The sequence below is a fragment of the Schistocerca cancellata genome, chromosome 3 (genome assembly GCF_023864275.1).
Source record: "Schistocerca cancellata isolate TAMUIC-IGC-003103 chromosome 3, iqSchCanc2.1, whole genome shotgun sequence".
Taxonomy (NCBI): domain Eukaryota; kingdom Metazoa; phylum Arthropoda; class Insecta; order Orthoptera; family Acrididae; genus Schistocerca; species Schistocerca cancellata.
The window spans coordinates 412,234,911-412,244,910 of NC_064628.1; the positions used below are offsets into that span (position 1 = coordinate 412,234,911).

General features: G+C 57.5%; 2 non-coding genes and 1 pseudogene across 2 annotated transcripts; all 3 read left to right on the forward strand.

Annotated features, from left to right (window-relative positions):
- The first annotated feature begins 3,729 nt into the window (after positions 1-3,729).
- On the forward strand, positions 3,730-5,638 carry LOC126178818 (small subunit ribosomal RNA). Its single transcript, XR_007536670.1, has one exon. It is a non-coding gene; the product is annotated as a small subunit ribosomal RNA (ribosomal RNA).
- A 352-nt stretch (positions 5,639-5,990) lies between these two features.
- LOC126178356 (5.8S ribosomal RNA) lies at positions 5,991-6,145 on the forward strand. Its single transcript, XR_007536261.1, has one exon. It is a non-coding gene; the product is annotated as a 5.8S ribosomal RNA (ribosomal RNA).
- Positions 6,146-6,334: 189 nt separating this feature from the next.
- LOC126177242 (large subunit ribosomal RNA) overlaps positions 6,335-10,000 on the forward strand; it is a 7,231-nt pseudogene continuing 3,565 nt past the window's right edge.

Sequence of the window (10,000 nt, forward strand, 5' to 3'; positions counted from 1 at the left end):
TTATAGATCTACAACGAGTAATAGGAGGGTAGGAAAATATGGGCAACGGTTCGCGCGCGCCCTCTGGTCCTGACATCAACGTCCACAATAAACAGACCATACCGCCCTCTATGGGACGACGCTGACACCGCCACCCACAGACACAACACAGCCATCTATGAGAATGTGACCAAACTACATTGCCGTCTGGCCCAGAAACGACACCTCCATCTACAGGAATCCAACGGAACTACACCAACCATACTGCCAAACCACAGCATCGCCATCTATGACAATGTGACGAAACCACATGCAATAGCCCCATCTACGCGAATCGGACGACACTACGTCCACCATGTCGCGCGCAACACGAAAACTAAATACCGCCATCTGCAAGTCTCCCGAAACATGACCTGCTGCACCGACGATACCGCCATCTATGAGACGCCACCCCGACTACGACATCGCTAGGTCCCACAGTACCCATTTTCCGACGCCACCCACAAAGCCTGCATCATCTGTCCACCACAGGAACCCGAACGCCAGTGCCTGCGTCGCACGAAGTAGTCAACCGACAATCACTCCACCCGCACCCGCACGTGCCCCACCCCAACCGCCGAAATCGCAACTCCAGCGGATGAACGGCGGACTCTTCCCGCACTCGTACGTTGCAATCCACCCCTATATCTTGCGTTTCACGAAGAGTTATATCCAATATGCCAAATTCCCGCTGTCCCTATACATGCTGTAAGTCTGTGCACAGAATATGAACCACACCTCAGCGAGACACTCTATCACACATTACTCTCTGCCTGTAACAGACACAGATACAATATGTAAGCACCAGCATGGACCAACGTCCGGTGCATCCTCTCCGCCACAGCACACCATCCACACTATGATAACAACACCAGGGGGTCCAATTCTAAAATAGAATATCCCACCCGTCCGACATCCACAATTGCTCAGATAAGCCACCAACACCCACACATGTCCTACACAGGAGTGCACCCAACACCACCTCACTGCCTCCTGTTACGGCACAGAAACAATGGCAGGAATGAATCACACAGGTCTGCCGCTCCCTTGCCGCAACCACAGACGCGGCGCGCCTCCAGTCACGAGCGAAAAGCGCATAAGCGCATCCTGACGAGACATAACTGCTGTGACATACTGACGCTGTCTCAGACATTCACTTACAATGATCACTACCAACGAACCTCGGCCCCCCCCCCCCAACACACTCTCTTACCACGTTGTGTACTGTAATCCAACCCATTTCGCACCTTAACCTAACCAATTTCGCACCTTAACCTAACCAATTTCGCACCTCAACCTAACCCATTTTGCACCTCAACCTAACCAAATTCGTAACGCAATTTGTACCGCAATGTAACGCAATTTGTACCGCAATGTAACGCAATTTGTACCGCAATGTAACGCAATTTGTGCCTTAACCTAACCCAAGTTGTGCCTTAACCTAACCCAAGTTGTGCCTTAACCTAACCCAAGTTGTGCCTTAACCTAACCCAAGTTGTGCCTTAACCTAACCCAAGTTGTGCCTTAACCTAACCCACGTTGTGCCTTAACCTAACCCAAGTTGTGCCTTAACCTAATCCAAGTTGTGCCTTAACCTAACCCAAGTTGTGCCTTAACCTAACCCAAGTTGTGCCTTAACCTAACCCAAGTTGTGCCTTAACCTAACCCAAGTTGTGCCTTAACCTAACCCAAGTTGTGCCTTAACCTAACCCAAGTTGTGCCTTAACCTAACCCAAGTTGTGCCTTAACCTAACCCAAGTTGTGCCTTAACCTAACCCAAGTTGTGCCTTAACCTAACCCAAGTTGTGCCTTAACCTAACCCAAGTTGTGCCTTAACCTAACCCAAGTTGTGCCTTAACCTAACCCAAGTTGTGCCTTAACCTAACCCAAGTTGTGCCTTAACCTAACCCAAGTTGTGCCTTAACCTAACCCAAGTTGTGCCTTAACCTAACCCAAGTTGTGCCTTAACCTGCTCTGTAATTGGCATATGACACGTTACATTAATCTAGTGTTGTGTAACCACAACCCTCTGAATATAGTTCGCTACTCGCACCGCCCACCCTCTTGTGTATCGTTTCATGTTCAACACTTCGCAAGTGTTGCTTACTTTTTACATGCTCCCGCTGTACACTGTAATGTGGACGACTGCAGGATGTACATCGCCCCCCCCCTCCCCCCTGCCTTCGCACGCTGGTCGTTCAGGTGCTTGCGTGTTCAATGCCCTTCGCAGCTGTTCACTGGCATTCGCATGTCGAAGCGCTCAGTCTACGTTGTGGTACGGCCTGTGTCCACTGTCCGCTGATGTCGTAAGCTTAACCCTCACATTGTACTGCACATAGGTCCGTATGTACTGAATGATACGCTGTGGCACATGTGTGACCGTACAACGACTGCGCCCAACAACAGCGAACCATACGGTCCATATGTTGTGCACTCAGCCACGTGCCGTCTCCCCATAACAGCTACATTGCAGTGTGGTACGCCATAGAGACGTGTGGGAGTAACGGACGTCCTGGATGGCGATCAGCATGAGCCGTCTGTTGATGTAGTGGCGCGTGTATTCAAACGTAGTCGTCTCTTCTCACACAGTGTGATAGCATGGTGCACCGCGTTCCACATCTGCGACATGGTACAGATGCTGGTTGACAGTCGGTCTCGTAATGGACATCGCATACGTAGGGGGCCACCTCCCACGTGTTCTCTAGTCGTGCACATTTTGTTGCGTGTATGTGGGCAGACGTAGTGTGTCGTGACACCTAACAGACAGGTATGCAATAATCGTTGCATTTGCAAACTGGGATGGACGTCTACGTTTGCTGGTGACGTTACGCAAATGAACAACTGGTAAACCCATTGTGGTGCGGTTGTTGTTGCTGGAGGTAAATCAGTAAGGGCAAATCTGTGTGTGAAGCGATACGCGGCGGTGGCTGGGTGGGACCGTCCCCGGCCGGTGAGGGGGGGCCGCCCGGCGTGCTGGCCGCGCGGTGCGTGGGCGCACGCGCTACAGCCGGCTGGTGGGGGCGCCCAGTGGCAGGCGCGCCGGCCGACGGACGCGGCAGGCGGCGCAGCTGCGCGCCGGGGCACCCTGCGCGCGGCGCCGGGCGGCCAAAGTGGGTCCTCGCGGGCCCGGTGCGAAGCGCGGTGGACATCTGCAGTGTGCTGGTCCGACTGAGGACTGTGTGCGTTGAGGATGCGCCGCCGCCCGGCACTCGGCGCCGCGACGCCGTCTGCTGCTCGGTCGCCCCAGCGGTTCTCGCTGGTGGTTTGTATCGCAGTTGTGCGGACGTGTTGGCACGTGCGCTGTGCTGGGAGAGTTCGCTTCGGCACCCACGTGGGGCCTTTGCCCTTCTGTGGCGCTGGCGTTGGAGCTGCCGGTCACCGTAGGTGGCGCGTGTTGTCTCCCGCCGGCAATGCCACGACAGCACGCTCCCGGGCCTCTGTCGGCAGCGGCAAGCTCAGTTGGGAGCACGGGTGGTCGCACCTAAAGCGTCTACTCGCCTAACTCCGGGCGATTGCGCCTCTCTCGAACCCGACCAAGTACTTAGGACGGCGCTGCGCGCCGCCGGGACCTGAGAGGGTTTCGAGGTGTATTGTGCAGGGGAGCTCAGCCTCCTCCTGTTTGCAGAATAATTGAGCGGACGCTTGCGTGTTCGCGCGGGCCCCTGGGACACACTCCCGGGCGGCCGGCTGCTCAGCTCTAGTTGACGCAGCTCCCTGGTTGATCCTGCCAGTAGTCATATGCTTGTCTCAAAGATTAAGCCATGCATGTCTCAGTACAAGCCGCATTAAGGTGAAACCGCGAATGGCTCATTAAATCAGTTATGGTTCCTTAGATCGTACCCACGTTACTTGGATAACTGTGGTAATTCTAGAGCTAATACATGCAAACAGAGTCCCGACCAGAGATGGAAGGGACGCTTTTATTAGATCAAAACCAATCGGTCGGCTCGTCCGGTCCGTTTGCCTTGGTGACTCTGAATAACTTTGGGCTGATCGCACGGTCCTCGTACCGGCGACGCATCTTTCAAATGTCTGCCTTATCAACTGTCGATGGTAGGTTCTGCGCCTACCATGGTTGTAACGGGTAACGGGGAATCAGGGTTCGATTCCGGAGAGGGAGCCTGAGAAACGGCTACCACATCCAAGGAAGGCAGCAGGCGCGCAAATTACCCACTCCCGGCACGGGGAGGTAGTGACGAAAAATAACGATACGGGACTCATCCGAGGCCCCGTAATCGGAATGAGTACACTTTAAATCCTTTAACGAGTATCTATTGGAGGGCAAGTCTGGTGCCAGCAGCCGCGGTAATTCCAGCTCCAATAGCGTATATTAAAGTTGTTGCGGTTAAAAAGCTCGTAGTTGGATTTGTGTCCCACGCTGTTGGTTCACCGCCCGTCGGTGTTTAACTGGCATGTATCGTGGGACGTCCTGCCGGTGGGGCGAGCCGAAGGCGTGCGACCGCCTCGTGCGTGTTCGTGCGTCCCGAGGCGGACCCCGTTGAAATCCTACCAAGGTGCTATTTATTGAGTGTCTGGGTGGGCCGGCACGTTTACTTTGAACAAATTAGAGTGCTTAAAGCAGGCAAGCCCGCCTGAATACTGTGTGCATGGAATAATGGAATAGGACCTCGGTTCTATTTTGTTGGTTTTCGGAACCCGAGGTAATGATTAATAGGGACAGGCGGGGGCATTCGTATTGCGACGTTAGAGGTGAAATTCTTGGATCGTCGCAAGACGAACAGAAGCGAAAGCATTTGCCAAGTATGTTTTCATTAATCAAGAACGAAAGTTAGAGGTTCGAAGGCGATCAGATACCGCCCTAGTTCTAACCATAAACGATGCCAGCCAGCGATCCGCCGCAGTTCCTCCGATGACTCGGCGGGCAGCCTCCGGGAAACCAAAGCTTTTGGGTTCCGGGGGAAGTATGGTTGCAAAGCTGAAACTTAAAGGAATTGACGGAAGGGCACCACCAGGAGTGGAGCCTGCGGCTTAATTTGACTCAACACGGGAAACCTCACCAGGCCCGGACACCGGAAGGATTGACAGATTGATAGCTCTTTCTTGATTCGGTGGGTGGTGGTGCATGGCCGTTCTTAGTTTGTGGAGCGATTTGTCTGGTTAATTCCGATAACGAACGAGACTCTAGCCTGCTAACTAGTCGCGTGACATCCTTCGTGCTGTCAGCGATTACTTTTCTTCTTAGAGGGACAGGCGGCTTCTAGCCGCACGAGATTGAGCAATAACAGGTCTGTGCTGCCCTTAGATGTTCTGGGCCGCACGCGCGCTACACTGAAGGAATCAGCGTGTCTTCCTAGGCCGAAAGGTCGGGGTAACCCGCTGAACCTCCTTCGTGCTAGGGATTGGGGCTTGCAATTGTTCCCCATGAACGAGTAATTCCCAGTAAGCGCGAGTCATAAGCTCGCGTTGATTACGTCCCTGCCCTTTGTACACACCGCCCGTCGCTACTACCGATTGAATGATTTAGTGAGGTCTTCGGACTGGTACGCGGCATCGACTCTGTCGTTGCCGATGCTACCGGAAAGATGACCAAACTTGATCATTTAGAGGAAGTAAAAGTCGTAACAAGGTTTCCGTAGGTGAACCTGCGGAAGGATCATTACCGACTAGACTGCATGTCTTTCGATGTGCGTGTCGTGTCGCGCAACACGCTACCTGTACGGCAGCAGCCGTGCGCCGCGTGCGGAACCACGCGTGCCTCTCAAAACTAACTGAAAAATGTTGTGTGGTACGAGCGCTGAAGCTCTGGAGCGGCTGGCCTGCGGCACCTGGCGCCTGGCGCCGGTTTTGAATGTCTTTCGCCCGAGTGCCTGTCCGCTCCGGTGTGGAGCCGTACGACGCCCATCGGCCGTGAGGCCGTTGGACACAGAACGCTGGAACAGGGGCCGTCAAACGCCTCAGTCCCGCCTATGCAACTGTTTTGAAAGAGACAGTGGAAACTAAACAAAAAAGATCACCCAGGACGGTGGATCACTCGGCTCGTGGGTCGATGAAGAACGCAGCAAATTGCGCGTCGACATGTGAACTGCAGGACACATGAACATCGACGTTTCGAACGCACATTGCGGTCCATGGATTCCGTTCCCGGGCCACGTCTGGCTGAGGGTCGGCTACGTATACTGAAGCGCGCGGCGTTTGTCCCGCCTTCGGAGACCTGGGAGTGTCGTGGCCGCCTGTGGGGCCGGCCGCGTCTCCTTAAACGTGCGATGCGCGCCCGTCGCCTGGCGGTTCGCATACCGGTACTTTCTCGGTAGCGTGCACAGCCGGCTGGCGGTGTGGCGTGCGACACCTCGTACAACGACCTCAGAGCAGGCGAGACTACCCGCTGAATTTAAGCATATTACTAAGCGGAGGAAAAGAAACTAACAAGGATTCCCCCAGTAGCGGCGAGCGAACAGGGAAGAGTCCAGCACCGAACCCCGCAGGCTGCCGCCTGTCGTGGCATGTGGTGTTTGGGAGGGTCCACTACCCCGACGCCTCGCGCCGAGCCCAAGTCCAACTTGAATGAGGCCACGGCCCGTAGAGGGTGCCAGGCCCGTAGCGGCCGGTGCGAGCGTCGGCGGGACCTCTCCTTCGAGTCGGGTTGCTTGAGAGTGCAGCTCCAAGTGGGTGGTAAACTCCATCTGAGACTAAATATGACCACGAGACCGATAGCGAACAAGTACCGTGAGGGAAAGTTGAAAAGAACTTTGAAGAGAGAGTTCAAAAGTACGTGAAACCGTTCTGGGGTAAACGTGAGAAGTCCGAAAGGTCGAACGGGTGAGATTCACGCCCATCCGGCCACTGGCTCCCGCCCTCGGCAGATGGGGCCGGCCGCCCGCGCGGAGCAATCCGCGGCGGGGTCGTGTCCGGTTGCCTTTCCACTCGCCGCGGGGTGGGGCCGTTCCGGTGTGCGGTGGGCCGCACTTCTCCCCTAGTAGGACGTCGCGACCCGCTGGGTGCCGGCCTACGGCCCGGGTGCGCAGCCTGTCCTTCCGCGGGCCTCGGTTCGCGTCTGTTGGGCAGAGCCCCGGTGTCCTGGCTGGCTGCTCGGCGGTATATCTGGAGGAGTCGATTCGCCCCTTTGGGCGCTCGGGCTCCCGGCAAGCGCGCGCGGTTCTTCCCGGATGACGGACCTACCTGGCCCGGCCCCGGACCCGCGCCGCTGTTGGCTCGGGATGCTCTCGGGCGGAATAATCGCTCCCGTCAGCGGCGCTTCAGCTTTGGACAATTTCACGACCCGTCTTGAAACACGGACCAAGGAGTCTAACATGTGCGCGAGTCATTGGGCTGTACGAAACCTAAAGGCGTAATGAAAGTGAAGGTCTCGCCTTGCGCGGGCCGAGGGAGGATGGGGCTTCCCCGCCCTTCACGGGGCGGCGGCCTCCGCACTCCCGGGGCGTCTCGTCCTCATTGCGAGGTGAGGCGCACCTAGAGCGTACACGTTGGGACCCGAAAGATGGTGAACTATGCCTGGCCAGGACGAAGTCAGGGGAAACCCTGATGGAGGTCCGTAGCGATTCTGACGTGCAAATCGATCGTCGGAGCTGGGTATAGGGGCGAAAGACTAATCGAACCATCTAGTAGCTGGTTCCCTCCGAAGTTTCCCTCAGGATAGCTGGTGCTCGTACGAGTCTCATCCGGTAAAGCGAATGATTAGAGGCCTTGGGGCCGAAACGACCTCAACCTATTCTCAAACTTTAAATGGGTGAGATCTCCGGCTTGCTTGATATGCTGAAGCCGCGAGCAAACGACTCGGATCGGAGTGCCAAGTGGGCCACTTTTGGTAAGCAGAACTGGCGCTGTGGGATGAACCAAACGCCGAGTTAAGGCGCCCGAATCGACGCTCATGGGAAACCATGAAAGGCGTTGGTTGCTTAAGACAGCAGGACGGTGGCCATGGAAGTCGGAATCCGCTAAGGAGTGTGTAACAACTCACCTGCCGAAGCAACTAGCCCTGAAAATGGATGGCGCTGAAGCGTCGTGCCTATACTCGGCCGTCAGTCTGGCAGTCATGGCCGGTCCTTGCGGCCGGCCGCGAAGCCCTGACGAGTAGGAGGGTCGCGGCGGTGGGCGCAGAAGGGTCTGGGCGTGAGCCTGCCTGGAGCCGCCGTCGGTGCAGATCTTGGTGGTAGTAGCAAATACTCCAGCGAGGCCCTGGAGGGCTGACGCGGAGAAGGGTTTCGTGTGAACAACCGTTGCACACGAGTCAGTCGATCCTAAGCCCTAGGAGAAATCCGATGTTGATGGGGGCCGTCATAGCATGATGCACTTTGTGCTGGCCCCCGTTGGGCGAAAGGGAATCCGGTTCCTATTGCGGAACCCGGCAGCGGAACCGATACAAGTCGGGCCCCTCTTTTAGAGATGCTCGTCGGGGTAACCCAAAAGGACCCGGAGACGCCGTCGGGAGATCGGGGAAGAGTTTTCTTTTCTGCATGAGCGTTCGAGTTCCCTGGAATCCTCTAGCAGGGAGATAGGGTTTGGAACGCGAAGAGCACCGCAGTTGCGGCGGTGTCCCGATCTTCCCCTCGGACCTTGAAAATCCGGGAGAGGGCCACGTGGAGGTGTCGCGCCGGTTCGTACCCATATCCGCAGCAGGTCTCCAAGGTGAAGAGCCTCTAGTCGATAGAATAATGTAGGTAAGGGAAGTCGGCAAATTGGATCCGTAACTTCGGGATAAGGATTGGCTCTGAGGATCGGGGCGTGTCGGGCTTGGTCGGGAAGTGGGTCAGCGCTAACGTGCCGGGCCTGGGCGAGGTGAGTGCCGTAGGGGTGCCGGTAAGTGCGGGCGTTTAGCGCGGGCGTGGTCTGCTCTCGCCGTTGGTTGGCCTCGTGCTGGCCGGCGGTGCAGGATGCGCGCGCCTGCGCGGCGTTCGTGCCCCGGTGCTTCAACCTGCGCGCAGGATCCGAGCTCGGTCCCGTGCCTTGGCCTCCCACGGATCTTCCTTGCTGCGAGGCCGCGTCCGCCTTAGCGTGCTCCTCCGGGGGCGCGCGGGTGCGCGGATTCTCTTCGGCCGCCATTCAACGATCAACTCAGAACTGGCACGGACTGGGGGAATCCGACTGTCTAATTAAAACAAAGCATTGCGATGGCCCTAGCGGGTGTTGACGCAATGTGATTTCTGCCCAGTGCTCTGAATGTCAACGTGAAGAAATTCAAGCAAGCGCGGGTAAACGGCGGGAGTAACTATGACTCTCTTGAGATCGGTCGGGGGGAAGAGCCGGCGTCCCGCCGGGGAGCGGTGACGCAGCCGCCTGAAGCGGGCGATGGCGCTGCGCCGTCCGACGACGCAGCTGCGGACTTCGCGGCCGACACCACCGGGCCGCCTGCGGAGGGACCGACTGACGCCGCCATCTGGGAGCATCTTGCGGAGCTGCCTGCTTCCGCCCAGCGTTTCTCTGCCCTGGACCGAGTTGTTGGTCTGGGGCGGGGTACGCCGCCTGAGGTCATCCTAGGCATGCTCCCGGATGCCCTTGCGTCGGTCGGGTCCAGGAGGGAGAGGACGAGTACCAGGACACAGCGGCCGCGCCAACCATCCAAGCGGCCGCCTGCCGCCCCGCCGCTGCAGAAGCGCAAGCGGCGCCGTTGGGCGTACGCGCGGACACAGGACGCCTTCCGTAGGTCGCGTGCACGTTGCGTGCGTGGCCTGCTGGACGGCACCCTACTGCAGCCGCCACCCGACATCCCCGGTCTGCTGGACTTCTGGGCGGACCTCTTCACCAAGAAGCCGATCTCCACCGCCGGCTTCATCCGTGACCGCCTTCTCCCGCACTCGGAGCCTGTCGCTCCTGAGTGCCTATGGGGGCCGGTCACGCGTGAGGAGGTCGCTGCTGCCTTGCCGCCCAGGGGGTCGGCAGCCGGGCCGGACGGCCTTACCCCAGCGGAGCTGCGGCGCCTGCCGCACGAAGTCCTGGAGAAACTCTTGAACCTCTTCCTCCTGGCCCGCGCCCTCCCCGAGAGTCTGCTTCGCGCGCGGACGACACT